The sequence below is a fragment of the Vidua macroura genome, chromosome 1, assembly GCF_024509145.1.
Source record: "Vidua macroura isolate BioBank_ID:100142 chromosome 1, ASM2450914v1, whole genome shotgun sequence".
Lineage (NCBI taxonomy): Eukaryota > Metazoa > Chordata > Aves > Passeriformes > Viduidae > Vidua > Vidua macroura.
In genome coordinates this window covers 151531076-151550686 of record NC_071571.1, presented here as the reverse complement: position 1 = coordinate 151550686, position 19611 = coordinate 151531076, and the positions used below count along the sequence as shown (strand labels likewise).

General features: G+C 44.7%; 1 protein-coding gene and 1 long non-coding RNA gene across 4 annotated transcripts in view; one reads left to right on the top strand and one right to left on the bottom strand.

Annotated features, from left to right (window-relative positions):
• Nucleotides 1–8417: 8417 nt before the first annotated feature.
• On the bottom strand, nucleotides 8418–9463 carry LOC128805808 (uncharacterized). Its single transcript, XR_008436582.1, has 2 exons — nucleotides 9365–9463; nucleotides 8418–8626 (listed from the first exon to the last, which is right to left on the bottom strand). It is a non-coding gene; the product is annotated as an uncharacterized LOC128805808 (long non-coding RNA).
• TSNARE1 (t-SNARE domain containing 1) overlaps nucleotides 9080–19611 on the top strand; it is a 452764-nt gene continuing 442232 nt past the window's right edge. For all 3 annotated transcript variants that reach the window (XM_053974698.1, XM_053974688.1, XM_053974691.1), the window contains exon 1: nucleotides 9080–9120. The gene's annotated coding sequence lies outside the window, so the exon portion shown is untranslated. The remainder of the gene's footprint in view (nucleotides 9121–19611) is intronic.

Here is a 19611-nt window from a genome sequence, read left to right as displayed (position 1 = left end):
TCATGACACTGAGAAATTTTAGGAGGAATTTTAGCAACATAAATAAGGGCAAAGGAAAGCATGTTTTCCTGATCACAGACTATCAGCCAGCCATTCAGATGGGAGGGGAGGAGCTGATTTAAGCTGCTAAATTTAATTAAAGCATATGTTCTTGGGCTCTGCAGTGGGATATCCTCAAATCTCCCTTACCTCGTCTCCTTTCCAGGTCGTTACAAAGTTTAAATCACATTGAAAGGTTTTTGTTTCACTACAATATTTTTTTTTCTATTCCCTCCAGAGAAATCATACAGAAACCCCTAGCAAAAAGACATTAAGACCATTTGCAAGAGGGCAGCAAAATGAAGATGCTTGGAGGATCAATCAGGAAAGCAGTTATCACTTATTAAAGGTATTAAGAAATATAAGATGATGCCATTTATCGTTAGAAGACATAAAGGGAGATGGAAGATTAGAATAGACACACGATGAGCAGCCTGTGGCCACAGCCCAAATGGGCATCAATGACACAGGCAAGGGAGGTTGTGTGTGTGTAAGCAAAAATTAGAAACCAAAAGGAAGGTGATGTTCTATGAAGTGCTTCCTTATCTCTTGCCGGTCCAGAGAGACTGGTGGAGAGGCAGAGTATGAATGTAAGACAATTTCAGGCTAAAATGACATGTCTAAAGTGTCAAAATCCAGCACAGGAGAGACAGAGTTCACCTGAGGCATGGTCACTTAAAATCAGGGAGGTTGTGAGGGAGCTTTTAGAGTGGGGAGTGAGGGAAGTCAAACCAGAGCATATGGCTTGGGATGACATTTCTAAAGATGAAGACACAAAGGTAGGTGCCTCTCAATGAAGAATAGGTCATGGGAAGTAAGTACTCAAACAGAAGATGGAAAACAAAACATTTGACATTTGAAAAGGTTGTCGAGACGTGGAGCTAACGTGGCAGTAGGTGTTTTACTATGTAAATGCTGGAAATCTCAGAAATGCAGGCGATGGAACTGGCCTTTCTGGCCCGAATGAGGAGATGGAAATACATGGATCAAAAACTTGGTGGAGGGAAAACAATCAAAGGGACACTGTATCAAATAAGCTAGATGCTGGCTGGACAGAGAAAAACACATCAACAAGAACCTCTATGAAGTGAAACTCCAGGCCAAGATGGAGCAATGCACCTTTGGGCCAACAGACCTTCCTGCACACCTGTACAGTGGTACTGACTGATGTAAAAAATCCAAAAATGTAGGAATGGCAGGAAGGGGAATCATAAAATCATAGAATGGCTTGGGCTGCAAGGATCATCTCATTCAATCCCTTTGCTGTGGGCAGGGACTATGTTCTACTCTTCCAGGTTGCTCCAAGCCATGTCCAACCTGGCCTTCAACACTTCCAGGGATGGGGCAGCCACAGCTTCTCTGGGAAACCTGTGCCAGGGCCTCCCCACCTTCATGGGAAGAATTTCTTCCAAAAATCCAGCCTAAATGGCTCATCTTTTAGTTTAAAAGGTTCTATCACAATAGGCTCTGGTAAAAAGTCTTTCCCGTGAGCTCCTTTAGGTACTGGAAATGGTTCTAAGGTCTCACCAGAAGTTTCTTTGCTCAGCTGGGCTGAACAATCCCAGTTCTCTCAATAGCAGAGAAGGCATCCTCATCTCCTGGGCATCTCCCTCTCCTCCTCTAGACTCATTCCATCAGGTCCACATCTTTCTTATCTCGGGGTCCCAAGAGCTGGAAACATAAGTCCAGGTAGGGTCTCACCAGAGTGGGGTAGAGGGGCAGAATCCTGTCTGTTGACACACCAGCCACACTTCTTCTGCTGCAGCCCAGGACATGGCCTCTCATCCACCAGCATTCTGGGTGATTTCAGGTCCCTCCATGGAGACTGAGCAAAGATCACATCTGATTCTGAAGCAGCAGCTGGTGACTGATCCTAGAAGAAGATATGCGACCCCTGGGCTGCTATAAAAATCTAGCTCAAAATCTCATCATGAAGTCAGCATCCTGCAGCGAATTCCACAACGTACCTTGCATCAACATCCCAATGGGACCAAATGGGCCGAGCATCCACCAAAGCTCTGTTCAAATCCAGCAGCAGGACTGGGTAGAAAAAAATCTCTTAAAGAGAAATTTAAAAAGGAAAGTTAAAGGAATTAAATCCTTATGGGTGTTGACAGTACCGTCAGGGTGTTGAGTAGGAAACAAGTCACTGGTCTGTTGCTGGTTTGCTCTTGGAGAAAAAATTGAGTGAGCGTGGTTGAACAGGAGGATAAAAGTGATATTAGAAATAAGAAAGAAATATAGAAGAAACAGGGTTGATAAATATCCCAGACCCGCTTTGAGAGGATGCCTGACAAAAAAAAAAAGTTTGGATAAAAAAGACAGAATAACCACAGACAAAACAGCAGGGCTGGATATATTTACCCAAGAGTTTTAGAGCAAATAAAAAATTAAATATCTGAATTATTAACAACAATGTGCAATGTTTCACTTAAAGTGTCCCTGGTATGTGCCGACTGGAGAGGATCCAGGACAGATCCAGGGAACTGCAAACTTATAAACCTGACATCTGAACCATACAAATTATCTGAAACTTTGATGAAGGAAGGTAAAAAGGCTTCACTTCTGGTTAATTGCACCTTAAAGAATTCTTGGGTTTTTTTTAATGGATTAACAGGGTGTCAATAACCCAGAAAATAAAATTATTTTGGATGTCCAAAAAAAAGTTTTAACAAAAGGTATTTAAAGGAAATAAGCAGCCTTGGGATAAGATCATCCTCTTATCTGGTCTTGAGTAATATAAATAATCTTTTAAAGGCAGGATGCAAAAGGTGGGAACAACAATTTGGTCTATTTTGGGGCAAGGACTCATGTCTTTAAATGAAGGTAATGGGAATTAAAATAAAACAAAGAACATTCTTCGTGGAGCAGGTGCCAGTCATGAAGAACATAAATGGACATTTTTATGGGCTAAAATCTGGATGGGAGCTGGAGGAAGGAATCAGCAAGGATCACAACAGGGCCAGGAAATCTCGGAACTGAAAGTAGCTGGAGATTGGCAGAGTGGTCATAAGAATCTCCCCTGTGCTCTTTTGGTGAGGGGAGAAGATGGGTCAAATGTATGTGGGTCTAAAATAACACTGATTTTTTTTTTTATTTTGAAACAGAATGTGTTTGATTTTCTTATGGGCTTAATCTGTCCAACCATTCCCACTGGAGAGGGAATCGATTGTCCAACAGAATAGATTACCCTACAGAATACAGAGGCTTCAGGAGACTGGTCCATCCCCAAATCATCTCAACCACCACAAAAAACAAATCACTTCCACTGATGATTTGTGATTCATTCTGGTTTTGAAAACTTTCAGCAGCCAAAATTCCAGGCCTTCCCAGGTAGTCTGTACAAGTGCTTTACAAACCTTAATACTAGATAGAGGCTTTTCATATCTAAATTAAATCTTCTCCCACCAATCCAAGCCAATTTAAGCCAATGACTTCTTGACCTATCCTCAGTGGACATGGAGAAGAGTTTTTCTGTTTCTTTTTGCATCAAGGCTTCATGTATCAGAGAAGTTATTCCCATTTCCCCAGATCCTCAATTTTCTAGATTCACCAAGCTCATCTCTTTCAATCTTTGTTAGTAATTACATTGTCTAGATCTTGGATCTTTCTTGCTGTTGTTCTTTGTTCTTTTCTCTCACTGTCTTATAGTGTGGACAGAAACTTCAGCCTAAGTTCTGCTCAGTCCTTATAAACACTGGAAAAAGCACTTTTGCTTTTGTCATTGAATCCCCAAAATTTGTTTTTGTCTTTGGGCATTTTTAAAATTTTCTTTAGGAAATGGAATATTTTCTCACATGTCTCAGATCAGTGTTACTATCTAAAAATGATTCTGCAGTGGCATATGCAGTTTGAACAGAGTTATAATCTGTTGTGAGAGATGTACAAAAACATAAAATCACAGAAACATTAAGATTGGAAAAGACCTCCAAGATCATCGAGTCCAAGCGTGGAGCCAGCATTGCCAAGTCCATCACTAAACCATATCCTTAAGTGCCACATTACATAATACAAATGTGTAGAAAACCTTTTACCTTTGAAAATGTGTAATTTAGGGGAAAAACCCTATGAACTGGATGAGAGCAAAGGCAGGAAGAACAATTCTTGACTAATGAGTGGTAGTAACTGCAGCTTTAATAACAGTAACCAAACAGAGACTTGATTATGGTAGAGGGAATTCAGCCTTAAAAGCAGATGATGAATTAAACCAGAATTAGATGTTTTAAATCCAGATGGTTTTTTTATCTTCTATTTTTTTTCCATTTTCTTATTTTCCTATAGACCCGCTTATACTTCAGGTTTTCCTTTTTCATTATTTCACAAGTGCAGCATAAAAAGGAGGTTTTCAGTTATGCTCTGGATACTTTGATGGCTTTAGATGCCCCAGAATGACTTGACTTGGAAGGGACCTTAATATCATCCCATTCCACCCCCTCTGCCATGGGCAGGGACACCTTCCACTGGACCAGGTTGCTCAAAGCCACATCCAACCCAGCCTTGGGGACGAATTGTAATAGGGAAGGAAGAGGCACTGAGATTTTCAGAGATGAAATCTCCCTCGATTCACTCTTTTCAGTGCTTTCCTTGCATCCTTCATACCTGCAGCGCCTCGGCCACGGCTCCTCTGCGCCCTCCAATTTTTCCTCCTGATTATGCAGGTGCAGCACCGCTGAACCGAGCGAAAGATCACCGGTGTTTTGTCATGGAGTTAAGTGGAGTGAGGGATTTGTTCCGACCTCTGAGTTTTCCTCGCCACCAGCCCGGTTGAGGCCTGTTCCCTCGCCGTTGTGTTACATCTGTTGCTCTCAGCATGGGCTCCTTTAGCTCTGTCAACATCACTTTCAATTGCCACTTGTCATCCCTGCTCCGAGCTCCATTTAATATCTCCAGCTTCCATAAGCAAAACTGATCACCGGGATTACTGAGAGTATTGGACACGCTTTATTGATGAGGTGATTGACTTATCACTGCCTCAGAGACAAAGTTTTTTACATTGGCTCGTGGCTTTTATTTTCCTAATTCAGATGCAGTCAGATGTCTCCAGAAAAGGAAGGGTCAAATGTAGCAACGCTCAGATAAATCCAAGTGAAATGCCACTAAAATCCACAGCTATTGCAGCTATAACCAGATGTAACTGATGCAGGAATACACAAAGAATTGAAAATAATTTCTTTATGGCTCATGATTCTTCCTTGTGACGTACCAGACCTGCCAGGTGGTCACTAGCTTGGGACATGTATTGCTGCCACTGCAGTACTTTATGAAAACATCTGTTTTATGCCAGATTTTGCTCGGTCCTGGAATTCAAGTCTCTCTTGGACTTTAAATAGACTGAAATAAGGTTGTTCAGGGATTAGCTGGCTTTTTCCAGACTCCTTTTATTGTTGCTATAATATCTTTTTTATTAAATTGCTCACAGGTAGCAACATATGGATGTGCTGTGATAGGGAATCTTAGGTCACTGGATGAATGTCTGGAAATAGGAAATAAGAGTCAGCCTTGGTTTTGTGAAGCATTCAGGATGACTTGTGTTTGTTGCTGTGCTCCTTGCAGTTGACTGGGTTGGTGTATAAGGCATTTGAGTGGAAAACAGCATTTTATCAAAGAAAAAAAGTGCTTTTCCAACTGTGTGGTTGGTCAATTAATTCAGCACTGAAAAGTTGAGTACTGCTAAAAAAAAACAGCTTTATTTTTTCCAGCAGTATTCAGGAAAGCCATAAGCCCAGCCTAATAACTGAAAAAAGCAGGAAAAAAAAAATAGTAAAAGAAAGTAGGAATCTGGGAAGGAAAGAGGGAAATAATTTCTTATTTAAATCTGAAAAGAAACTGGACCAAACAAAGAAAGAAACTTCTGAAAAGAAGTTTTGTGGGGTTTGGTTTAGGTTTTTGTTTGTTTGTTTGTTTGGCTTTTGTTGTTGTTTTGGAGGGGTTTGTTCATTTGTTGGTTTTGCTTGGGTTTTTGTTTGTTTGGTTTTTTAAGTGGAGACTCCTTAAGCACAAGTATAAAACTACTCTAAATAAATAATTCCTAGAATATTTTAAAATCTGGAGAAATGTATTTGTGCATATTCCAGACAAATATCCAGGCTTTCTCCTTCATGTGATTGCAATGATAAGTTGCTCTTTTTTCTTCCTTGATGTTTTTGCTGCCATGTTTACATCTGTGTCCTAATCGGATAAATTAGGTACTCACTGACACTTTTTTTTGTCACATATTTTTTATTTACCTCAGTCTTCCTGAATTTATCAACACTTCCAGTCAATCCAGCACAGGAGAGAAGCAAATAGCACCTTAGATTATATACCTGATGTTAAGAACATAATCCAAATTATAACCTAAAACCTGCATTTCATTTAATGCAAGTTATTTGTCTGGGTTCTCCTGCTTTGTAGAAAAGTCCCGTAGTATAGGAATGAAACCCCACTGAGTTATTTGTAGGGATGTAATAGGGTGTAATACAAATTGTTACAGGGAAGCCAAATCCACACAGCTTAGGGAAAAAGTAACCAAGAGGACAATTGCATTACCTTTCCATACATACTTCAACAGCCCAGCTATTAAGAGGTTATGACTTAAGATGATTCACAAAAGAAACCTGTGAGCCAAAAGGAAACTCCTTCCAAGGAGTGGAAGAAATTCCCTAAAGACGCAGCCAGCCTAAGTGGGTAAACATCCCAGCCTGGATGAGGTGAAAACATCACAGCTGAGTTTGTTTAAATTCCGTTAGGGATCCTCCATTTCATCTTCATGGAGGAATAGGGGCAGTTTTCCCAAGCAGAAACCCACTGACAACTTCACCCCCAAGTCACATTTCTCAAATCCCTCCAGGTTCACGGGTCTGACCTCCAGGAGTTTTGTTCATGTGGAATGAAATCGCTGCTGCCACTTTGGGAAACGCCACACAGCATCTGGTAAACGGGCAACTTCCTCCCACTCAAAGATGAGGAACATGAAGATTAAGCTGTTTTAATAAAATTTTGGCCCCTGGAGCTTTTGGTTCCCATACAGCTGACTGTATATTTTTCAGATTTATAGATGTTATCACTGTGGGATGGAACAAAGCTGTTAATTATATGGGTTTTTTTCCCCCTGAATTTAGAGAAAGCAACATCTTAATGACGCACAATGCCTTGCTTATGTAAAAGACCTGACTTCCATGCCATGCCAAAAACCCTCCCTCGGTCTTTCTAAAAGCTGCTACAGATCAATAAGCAGCTGTTAATAACAAGGACCTGCCCTGCTGCACACAATGAGAAGGTTTGCAACAGCTCAAATTCCTCAGAAGAAAAATGTCCCAAGAGAATGTGCAGCATTATTATTGTACGAATAAGGCACGTATTGATTAGGCAGTATTTCTCCAGCTCCAAAATGCAAAACCAGCAAGATGCAGCCTGCAAACCAAAGCAGTCATATGAGATTTATCCCACTGTAATTTTTATGATTGCTGTCCCTTGGAATACTTGGGCTGTTTTATATTGGCACGTGTTTATATATTTCTTTTCTTATTTACTTTCATGAGGCTCATGCTGGAGGTAAATATGATTTGTACTGAAAATTACTGCAAAATTTTCACAGTGGTTTTTGAAATGTAATCTATGCTTCTTGCAGGATTAACTCTCTCTTCCTCCCTGCTCAAAAAAAAAAAAAAAAAACACCCAGCAAGACACAGGGCGTTGCACATGTAAGCTGTAGTCAGAGGACTTTGCAGACGACAAGCAGACAGCTGTATTTTGTTATCAGTATATTTTTATGTCCCTTCTCCTAAGGGATTTTCCTCAGAGTCCACAGAAATAAATGATTATCAATGCAGCAAAAGATGGAGGAAACTGCTCCGATAGCACTTCGGTGCTGTAAAACCCTGAAGTTTATGGAGGCTCAGGTGGCCCCTCAGCCCTTTTAAAGCTTTTTTTAGCAGGGCTACTGGTGCAGAACTCCATTTCTGAACAGGCAGCTGGCTTGTCATTCCCTTGTTAAAATGAATTGTTGGTTAAAGGCTCTATCAAGAAAATCCTCTTTATAACTCCTTTTGCAAGCCAGCCACCACGTAAAGCTGCTGTGGCTTGGCAAATAAAAAGCAAACTCCTCGCAGGTACAGTTGTACTCCAGACTGCTCTATCAAAGCACTTCGGCTGGGTGAACCTCCAGTCTCGGGCTGCAATTTGTGGTGTTTTGGAGAGAATTAGTGGCTTTAGCAGCAGCAGGTGGGTGGGGTTTATTCATTTATTTTTGTGAGCAGTGCCCTGGGCACTGTGAGGCTACGAAGGAGGGCATAGACGTGTCAGAGAATCACGGAATCATTAAGGCAGGAAAAGACCTGAAAGATCACTGGGTCCAACCATTCACCCAGTGCTGCCAAATTCACCACTAAACCCTGTCCCCAAGTGCCACATCTACACTTTATTTGAGCATTTCCAGGGAAAGGTGAATCCACTACTTGCCCTTTAGAACGCTTGACCAGCCTTCCAGTGAATAATTTTTCTTAATATCCAACTTGAATCTCCCCCGGTGCAATTTGAGATCGTTTCCTTTTACGCTGTCTCTGGTTATTTGGGAGAAGAGACCGACCCCTCTCCCGGCTACACCCTCCTGTCACGGAGTTGCAGAGTGATGAGGTGCCCCCTGACACCCCTCTCTACAGAATAAATACCTCCAGCTCCCTCAGCCGTTCCTGGGGTTTTCCCCGAGGAGGGGGAAGGTGAGGAGGGGGAAGGTGAGGAGGGCAGCGAGGATGAGGAGGATGCGGAACAGGGCCCATCCCCCGGAGCGCCGACAGGCGGGCAGCGGCTCCTGAGGGGCGGCCCCGGGCCGCGCCCTGGAGCGGGAGGTGCTGAAGGGAGGTGGGCGGGGCCCTCTCGGGCCGTTCCCTCCGCCGATTGGTTGCCGGGTGAAGGGGACGGTACGCCGCGTCGAGGTGCACTATGGGAGTTGTAGTCCGAAGCGAGGAGCTCGGCCGGCTTCACCAGCGGCATGAGGACTACAACGATGGGGGGGGCGGAGGGAGGGACACGTGATCGCGGTGGGCGGGACCGCGGCGGTCACGTGATGTTTGGGTGCCGGCGGTGACGGGCGCGCGGCGGCAGGTGAGGGGCGCGCGGCGGTCCTGCCGTGGGGACAGGGGGGTGACGCGGGCTGGGGGCGTGGCACAGCGGTGGCACTGGGGCTGTGTGACACGGGGACGGGGCCGGCCTGGCGCTGGGGGTTTGTGTGACACGGGGACAGGTGTGTGTGTGTGTGTGTGAGACATGGGGACAGGGATGGCCTGGCACTATGCGCGACATAAGGACAGCGCTGGCCTGGCACAGGTTGGGTGGGGCGGGTGTGTACCTGGGGATAGGGCTGGCCTGGGTGTGTGCGAGGCGGGCACAGGCGTGCGTGTGACCTGGGGACAGGGCTGGCCTGGCACAGGGGGTTTGTGACATGGGGACAGGGCATGACACAGGGGGTGTGTGTGGGACATGGGGACAGGGCATGGCACAGGGGTGTGTGTGTGACATGGGGACAGGGCATGGCACAGGGGTGTGTGTGTGTGACATGGGGACAGGGCTGGCCTGGCACAGGGGGTTTGTGACATGGGGACAGGGCATGGCACAGAGGGTATGTATGTGGCATGGGGACAGGACATGGCACAGGGGATGTGTGTGTGTGACATGGGGACAGGGCATGGCACAGCGGGTGTGTGTGTGTGACATGGGGACAGGGCATGACACAGGGGGTGTGTGTGTGTGACATGGGGACAGGGCTAGCACAGGGCTTGTGACATGGGGACAGGGCTAGCACAGGGGGGTGTGACATGGGGACAGGAGTGCCCTGGCACAGGGGCAGTGTGTAACGTGGTGACAGAACTTGGCTGGCACAAGCTGGGGGGGGGGTATGTGACATCGGGACAGGGCTGGCACAGCGACTGTGGGTGGAAACTGGGGGCTGTGGCTGCTGTTGCACAGCGGTTTATGTGTGCAGGGAGTGATCTGGGGACAGGGCTGGCCTTGCCCGGGGCTGTGAGCAAGGAGGGACATGTGTGAGGGTGCTGTGGACCACACCTGTGTCCCCTGTCACTGGTGACTGGGTGAGGATGGGATGTCCCTGCACCCAGATTGCCACTGTCCCACAGCTGCTCAGGAAGAAACCCTGATTTATCAATTTTCAGCACAATGACAACGCTGGGAACTGCTCTTGGCTTGTTACCTGCCAGGTTTTTGCTCAGTTTTAACCTCACAGAGGACATGATGTTGTTTATTTATTATTTTTTCCCCCTTCCAGGCTAATTCGGGAGCTTGAGGCAATGGGATGGATTTGGAAGTACAAGGAGAGGAAATAAAACCACTTTTAAATGTACAAAGCGCCGCTTTCTGCGGTGGCCCTCGGCTGACTGCAGAAACTTTTTTTTTGGTTGCTTTTGTACTTGGAAAAGTGTTTGTGGTTTGAAGCTTTTAATAAAAGCTCCCCCAAGCTGTGGGGTACAATTAACCTCCGGCATCTGGCGCTGGAGTGGACTTTGCTGGGGAAACCTCGTGTTCCCATGGAAGTGCTCAGTGTCTTTGTGTGCATATCAAAAAGCAGAGGGTTTGGAAAGCTAAAAGCACGTTTCATTCTGCCACCAGCACGCTGAATATGCCCTGCAGAACCCTCTTCTTGTTAGCATTTGAAGTTGCCTGTGACATTTTGGAGCTTGAGGTGCATCCTTGTGTCTGGGAGCGCTGCAGGAACAAGGAGATGTTTGTTTGCAAACCCTTGCGTGGGGTGGTGGCCTCAAGTTCTGCTTTGTGCTTTGTTCTGCACAAAGGATTTAGGGTTCAGCAGACTGAATCCTAAATTTTTACTATCTGTGTGCTGTGGAGTGGGAAGGATTGATTAAAATATGATGGTTTTCCCCCACCTTTTTTTTTTGTTTTTTTTTTTTTGTTTAGTAATAAGATTTATACTTTATCGCATTTATCCCTTTTTCCAGGCTGGTTTTCCCCTTTGCAGTGGGGCTGTGAAAATACAGTGCTCAGTCCCATCATGCTGGGCTCTGCTGTGGTCCAGGTGTCCCTGCAGGTGTTTCAGGTCTTTAAATCACCACTGACTCAGCCCAGCTGCTTGGTCTGACCCCTTGATGCTCTCCTACTCTGCTGTCTTCTCCAGCTGTGATGCCCTTTTCCATCTCATCTCCAGGTTGAACTCTGGATGTTATCTGGAGTATTAATCATAGAATGGGTTGTGTTGGAAGGGACCTTAAAGATCATCCAGTTCCACCCCCTTGCCATGGGCAAGGACACCTTCCACTGTCCCAGGTTGCTTCAAACCCCATCCAGCCTGGCCTTGAACACTTCCAGGGATGGTGCAGCCACAGCTTCTCTGGCCAGCCTCTGCCACGGCCTCCCCACTCTGTCAGTAAGGAATTTCTTCCTAAAATCCAATCTAAATCTACCCTCATTTAGCTCAATGATATTCCCTCTTCTCCTATCACCCCGTGCCCTTCTGTAAAATCCCTCCTCTTTGTGTTGATGCAAATTCAGGTTTTTAAATCCCTGATGTGTCAGGGCATTGCTGTCTGACCCCTTGTTGCCTTCCTGCTCTGCCGTCTTTGCCAGCTGCAACATCCTTTTCCCTCTCATCCTCAGTCTGGTTTCTGGACTTATTCCAGGGTGTTAAATGTGCTGATTCCCATTTTCCAGTGGTCATCCATGCAACAAATCACCTCTCCAAGGTTTGTTTTTGATAATTAATGCAACTAAAAATTAGCTTGACTACTAACGCAGCTTTGATGGACGTGGGAGAGGCTGATCAGTGCAGCCACGTGTCCTGCTTGATCCAGGCTTCTGATTCAGATTCCATCCCTGTTTCCTCCTGTAATTGTGTCTAAAGCAAGAGTTGCAGGGTGGTGAGGCAATGAACCAGGCTGCCCAGAGAAGCTGTGGGTGGCCCATCCCTGAAAATGTTCAAGGCCAGGTTGGATGGGACTTGGAGCAGCCTGGGATAATGGAAGGTGTCCCTGCCCATGGCAGGGGGTGGGACTGGATGAACCCAAAGGTCCCTCCCAACCCAAAGTGTTTTGTGATTCTCTAAGTTATTTAGTTGAGATTGGCTAAAAGAGACTGGTAGAACAGAGATTTCAATATTACGGTATTTTATTCTCATCCTCTCTTGTGCAAGCAACCTCATTAATTTTCTCACAGCTCTATTTATTTATTTATTTATTTATTTAAAACATTTTAAACCTCTTATCATTTACTCCTCATCACACAACCCTCTGGTGTGACCAGGTCTTCCTGCCTGCTCTGGGTCTGGAGAATCTTTACCAGGAGTGGAGGAAAAATAAATATTCGGTGTCTTGATAAATTTTCACATTGATATTACAGCACTTAAAATGTAATTGAAAAGAAAAAAAAAAAGAGAGGAGCTGAAAATGAATGAGTCTGTGCTTCCCGATATATATATATATATATATATACACACATATATATCTCAAATGGTATTTTGAATTGTTGGTTCTTCTAGGATTTCAGGAATATTTAAATAGCAAGTGTGAAAGGGCAAATAATATCAAGATAAAAATAATGCTTTCGATTCCCTGCCTGTACCATAAACACATTCTGCTCGATGAAAGTGGAATGAACTGTTAAAAACTTGTAATTTACTTTTCCCATCTTTATTATCCTCCTTCCTACAGTTCACCTGTTCTGTGCAGTGAGGTGAGCTGGGTGACTCTCACTTGGGTTTTTATAGACCTTCCAAGGGTTGCTGGTGCTTCAGAGGACTGGAAATTGGTGAGACCTGAAGGTTTTAGGTGGGCAGAAGAAGCCTGTTTTATTTCGGGTTGGAGTTGTCAGGGCAAAGGCTGATTGCACTGGAAAGGACTTGTGTGTCCAGGTTTGGTCACAGTGAGTGAGGGTGGATGGATGGATGGATGGATGGATGGATGGATGGATGGATAGATGGATGGATGGATCTTTCCACCCAGGGCATGGTTGGTCATGTGTTTTGACCTCTGGTGTCTGGGCTGGGGGAGGAACAGATTGAAGGCAGTCCTGTGGAGAAGGACTTGGAGGTGCTGGTGGATGAGAGGCTGGACAGGACCCAGCCACTGCACTTGGAGCCCAGAAATCCGAGTGTGTTGGGCTGCATCCAAAGCTGGGTGGGCAGCAGCTCAGGGGGTTGTTCTGCCCCTCTGCCTCTCTCAGGTGAGACCCCACCTGCAGGGCACAGGAAGGACATGGAGCTGTTGGAGCAAGTCCAGAGGAGGCCACCAAGGGGATCAGAGGGATGGAGCCCCTCTGCTCTGGGGCCAGTCTGGGAGAGCTGGGATTTTCAGCCTGGAGAAGAGAAGGCTCTAGGGAGGGTATAAAGTCCCTTGAAGTGCCTAAAAGGGATCCAAGAGAGCTGGAGAGGGACTTTGGACAAGGGCCTGGAGTGATACAACAGTGGGAATGGCTTCCCACTGACAGAGAGCAGGTTTAGATTCAATATTAGAAAGAAATTGCTTATTGTGAAGGTTCTGAGGCCCTGGCACAGAGAAACTGTGGCTGCCCCATCCCTGGAAGTGTTCAAGGCCAGTTTGGACGGGGCATGGAGCAACCTGGGATAGTGGAAGGTGTCCCTGCCCATGGCAGGGGGGCTGGAAGTGGATGATCTTTAGGGTCCCTTCCAGCCCAAACCATTCCATGATTCCTGACCATTAGAATGTGTGTGTTTTCCTATGACATGATCTACCCAGTCTAAATTTGATCTAGCTATTTAAGCATGAGCCTAACTCACAGCTGGAGTATCAGAGTGTACCTCTGTGATGGTGTTTGTGGGGGAAATGCTGCAAAACTTCTTCCTCAGCAGCATCACCAACCTTTCAAAGTGCATTGTATTTTGCAGAAGACTTTTTGCCATGTGCAAATCCAAAGCGTGGCCCCAAACTGGCGTTGGTGTTTTCGGCAGTGGCACTGGGCACCGCAAGGCTGGAGGAAAGCTCTGCCCTTCACTTGATGCTGAGTGAACAGAAAGCTTCATAAAATATTGGTGCTCTTTTCCTACTGCAAAAAAGCCAGAAGTGTCTGTATTTTGCTCTGAGAAAGGCTATTTGTGGTTTTTAATAATACACTGTATTTCCCAAAGAATATGGTCAAGATAAGAATCCTACTCCCTATTTTTTTTTTCCTGCTTGCCTTGCAAATGCTGGTGTCTAAGATTAAAATAACGCAAGAGTTAAATTAATCTGATTTAACACTTGCAGGGAGGTTTCTATTTAAAACTCTTTTTCTTCGAAGTGTCACTAGTCAGGAAATTCAGTAGGCAGGTGCCATTTCTTTGTTGCAGTGCATGGGCACATCTCTGCAGTGTTTCTGATGATGGAAAAAATAGCATTTAACTAAAATAAAAAAGGGGCAGGATGGATTACCTTTATTTTTTTTTAATGTCCATTTTGTGTGTCCATTAGTAAAGCAAAGACTGCACTGATAATCAGTTGCTTTTTAAACGTATCCTGAATATATGAAAATATATGAAAATAAGAAACGGTGTATCAAAAGATGTTTTTGAATTCTTTTTTTTTTGGGATACAGAGCTTAAGGGAAAAGCTCTTCCAAGGGCCATTTAGGTGTGTTGGCAGTTCATCTGCTGGGATGCTGCAAGCAAAATCTGGAAAATATTTTCCATCTACTTCTTGAATGAAGTCAAAATTGGCTGCACTACCTGTACTTACTTTTTTTTTTTTTTGTAAAATTCATTTTTTTGGAGGTAAATACTGATGTTGGGTTAGGTGATGATCACTCTCTCTGTCATCTCTTTCTTAAATAAAAGCAGAAAATAACTGCAAAATGTTTGATGCTCTTCATTGTGTAGCGTTTGTTTTGTTCTTGCTCTGCTGACCCCCCTGCTGCAAAGCCAGGCATTGCAAAAAAAAGATTTTTTTTGAGGTTATTGAGGACTTTATTAGTCCTCCTTCTCCTCTCTGCATACCTTTATTGTCATTCTGGTCTTGAATAACTTGGCCATGTATTTTTTTTCCCATTGTAGGATTCCTCCATCGTCTGGTGCATGGAGTAAAGGAGTGCAGGAGACAGCCGTGCTGTAGGATTTTATTCCAGAGCTGTTGCCATAGTTCTTATTTCTGTAAAATAAAACATTTTCTTCTTCCACGAGAGACTTTGATCATACTCATTGCTGAAACCTGTTGCTTTTTTTTTCATTTTTAATGAATCTTCTTGTGATCCTTCTGCGTGGAGGAGGGAGGTGCCTCCTTTATTTTTCTACATGGGAAAAACCAGGCAGATTTGGAGGTGTTATGACCCAGATTTTTGGATTAACCCATTTCTTGGCTGTGTGAGATGCCAGAGACTCAAGTATGGTATGAGGGAACTCCCAAACCTGCTATTAATGGCTGCTTTGTAAAAAATCCCATACACAGCCAGGAATGCTGTTTTTCTTCATCCTTCTTCCCCCACTTTGAAATTCCCAGATATTTTGTGATAGGAATAGGGGGAATGGCTTTAAGCTGAAGGAGCTGAGCAACCTGGTCTAGTGGAAAGTGTCCCTGCCCATGGCAGGGGTTTGGAATGAGATGATTTTTAGGGTCCCTTCCAACCCAAACCATTCTGTGATTCTATGATTTACTGACATGTGACATCTCATGACTGTGACCACAGTCCTCATGCAGTGCTCGTGTGCCCCAGTTTTGGGGTGTCTCAGAGGAACAAAATCCTCTTGGGCTGTTCAGGGAAGATTTGGATGATGTCTCACTGGGTCTACAGTTGTGGAATAGTCACTTCAATTTTAGATTCATTGAATCATAGAAGGGTTTGGGTTGGAAGAGAACTTCAGGATCATCTTATTCCAGCCCCCTGCCATGGGCAGGGGCAGCTTCCACCAGACCAGGCTGCTCAGAGCTCCATCCATCCTGGCTGTGGACACTGCAGGGATGGGAAGTGTTCAAGATCAGAGGGACCAGTGGTTGCAACTCACTGTAGGCAATTGCAAGTAGGTTTGAGCTGAATTATTAACAAAAGCTTTGCAGCATGCTGTATCCCAGCATGGAGATGTTCACTGTGCTCCAAATTCTTCTGATTTTGGAGATAAAAATGCTGCTGTGCGTCTGGAGATGGGGGAGGTTGATGAGGCTGCGGGAGCAGTGCTGGGTCACACCTTGTTTCATATAACCCTGTACGTGACAGAAATTCTTGTTGGAAGCTGCAGGTCTTCAGATTTTCCTTTGTGTGAACTGAATCGAGAGCTAAACCTTAATACAGCTTTTCATTATATTTTTCTCCACAAAAACAATTGATTTGTGATTCCTTGTGACACTATTCACTATCTAGACTCTCATGAGAACCTCCTAATTTCTAAATACCTGATTTATACAAATTTAGACACAGTGTTAGATAGCTTGAGATGTGATTTACCTTCCCCAAGTGTATTCTTGTCTTCTGTTGTGTACCTGGTAATCTCCAGCTGCTCCCTTACCCGAGCGCCTGTTGCTGCTGGGGTGACCCTGATGTCAGTCCCATCAGATATTCTGCTGCAGTTTGTGGATGCTCAGGGAAAAAGTATGAAAATTAAGCTTACAAATATACATATGTTATTAAATTAACAACTAATATCAGTAATGTAGTGCATAAGACCATATATAAAAAACTCATATATAATAATACTGGATGTGGTTTTGTTTGATTTTATGTTCTGATTGTTTTTTTTGGCCTTTTTTTTTTAGGAATTGAAAATTTTAGTCTTTTCTCTGCCAAAAGTGCTGTGGGATTGGTGTGGGCAGGATGAGGCCATAGTGAATACTCATAGTGATCAGGGAAGTTTGTCCAACCTCCTGATCCTCCCCATCCTCTTGCAGACCATCCCATGCAGGTTTTAACTATCCAGAGCTGCAGTGATGGTGAAAAATCAAGTCATTTTACTAAATCTACTTTTACTAATGGTAAATATGGTAAAACTCTAAAATAACTAAAATAGTGGTGCTTAAATTGTGTTGTGGTTACTGTGTGTTAGAGGTTCAGTTTCTCAGTGTCAAGGACCTTCAGCTTTCATTAACACAAAGTGCTCAAAGATGGTAGTAGGTGGCAAAATGTGGGTGTGGAAGCCCGAGAAATGCTGTCCAAAGCTTTTTGACACTTCTCTTTTAGAGAACAGCTGTGTGCTTTCCAAAGCCCTCCTAAGTTTTGATCACCCATCACATAGCTATGGGTTGGTTTTCTAAAAATGTAATGGATTCTGTCCTAGCCAAGTGCCCAAACCAGCCCTTGGAGAGACATCTTAGCAAGTGGTGAAAATAAGATTGCAATATTTGCGTAAAACAGGACACCTTTGAGGTTGAAAAAGCAAACTGAGACTCTCACTACAGTTGAGTAGTGATCATCTTCAGAGCTGAAGCAGGTGGGTTTCATAAGATCCTAGAATAGTTTGGGTTGGAAGGGACCTTCTTCCAACCCTCTGCCATGGGCAGGGACACCTCCCACTATCCCAGGTTGCTCCAAATCCCATCCAACCTGTCCTTGAACACTTCCAAGGATAAAACAGCTTCTCTGTTTTTCTCTCTGTCCCAAACATAGGGCAATCATAAGACTGGAATTCTGGTGGGTTGGGGTTTTTTTTCCCTCTTATGGGAATACTGGAAAATTAATTGTCAAGATCCTCTTCCCTGTGCATGGAAACCAAGGTCTGCTTTTTTTTATTTATTTATTTTTTAATTTCTAATTTTTTTTGCACACTGTTCAGGTGTACCTTTGTTTCCTTTCATGTATAGAAATATCCCACAGGCTCTGGGGTCATCAGGCTTGCTCTTCTCTCTTTGGCCAGTTCTTTTCCTACTGCACTGGGCTGGCTTTCCATCTAAAAATAATTATAATTTAGGTATAATCTCAGAAACAGAGTTGTGCATCCTAGTCCTGTTTGTGAGGCATTTGAGCACAGAATATAAAGAGTGTGCACAAAATAGTCTGGAGATCCTGCTGTCCCCAGGGGCACTCACTGCTTTTCTGCCTGTACTTCCTGAATTTAACCATCTTTTTTCCATTCTTTCCTGGTAAGACCAAAAAGAGTTTTCGAATTTTCCTCAGTGTCTGCTTTGTGGGCTTGAGATGCTGCTGGCTCCTTCAGCCCCATCAGGGTGTGAGATCCTCCTGCTGGGACAGTTTGGCATTTGCTGCTTTTCTCCACCAGCAGAGAAGAAATTACTTTTCAAAATTTGTGGTTCTTCCTGGGTTTGGGCAATAATCCTTGAAAGCAAGTGATGGCCTGCAGAGTAGGGGGATGAGTGGTCTCCACTTGTCATTTACATGCAGGTCATAGAAGGATTTGGGTTAGAAGGGACCCTCAAGATCATCTTATTCCAATTTCCCTGCTGTCAGCAGGGACACCTTCCACTAGACCAAGCTTCATCCAATCTGGCCTGGAACAGTTCCAGGCAGATGAGTCCCTTGGCTGCTTTCCTCTACAACAACTTGGTCGAGGGAGACTTATGGACTTGATGTCCTCCTTGCTCCTCTCCCACACCCCAGAGTGGCAGTTGGTTGTCATAAGTGGATGTCATCTCAATGGACATCATCTCAAAGCCTACCAGCATCATGATAAAATCCCTTGTTACTGGCTGGAGCAATGTCTTCTGGTGGTTCTCCACCTTCTGTTTCCATTAACTCACCATCCTGGGCAGACTGAGCCTGGTTATTTTGCCTGGCTGGCTGCAAACCACTTTGCAAAGTTGTTCGGAGCAGACCAGGGTGACCTTGCACTCGCTGATCTGGTAGCCGGGCTCCGATGCCGATTCCCTGCGTGGCATCTCGTAAATAGCTCCAGTTTTCAGTTTCGTTTCCCAGACCTGTTTACACCTTTCCAGAAATAATTACAACCTCTGAGCCTGGGGTTTGCTGGGCAAGGGGGAGGAGGGCAAGGAGAAAAACCTGCAATCCATGATTTTTCATGCGCTGTCGTCAACATGGTGCTGCCAGCGGGATTGGGATCTCCCTCCTGGGGCATGAATCAGGCTGTGCTCACGTCCGCCCGGCATCGCTCCCGTTCTGTGCTTGAGAATTCTTTCCCTTCCTCTGTTCAGCATCATCTTAAATTCATATCCCAGGCGGTGCCTCCCTCACCTGCTTTATTACCTCTTAATGTGTTTTCCCAAGAATGTCTCGCACGCGGATAAACCTCTCCTGCTTCCCTTGTAAAACCAGCTCTTCCTCCTCCAGCGCCTGTGCATTTTTCCTTCATCCATGCAGAGCTACTTTTCTCCTTCTTGCCATGTTTTTTTGAGCACCTTGGAGCCTGAGCATCCTCCTGGAGAGGCGGGTGGATGCCATCACTGACGGTTTTGCATCTGAGCCGGTGCTCGCTGTGGTCATGTGTGGAGCCGGTGGGGAAGGCAGGAATATTTTTAGCCCGCGCTTCTGTGAGCTGCTCAGGGGGCCGCCCACAGCAGAGTATTAAAATAATAGTGGGGACATTGGGTAAGCTCTGCAGCAAAATGTTGATATGCAAATTGCCATCTTAAGAGCAAACCTCAAGGCGATTTTTGGCAATGCATGCAAGGCTCCAGAGTGGTGTGTTTTGAATAAAGATTACAGCAAAGGGATTTTGCCTGGAGGCCACGCTCGTCTCATTTATTC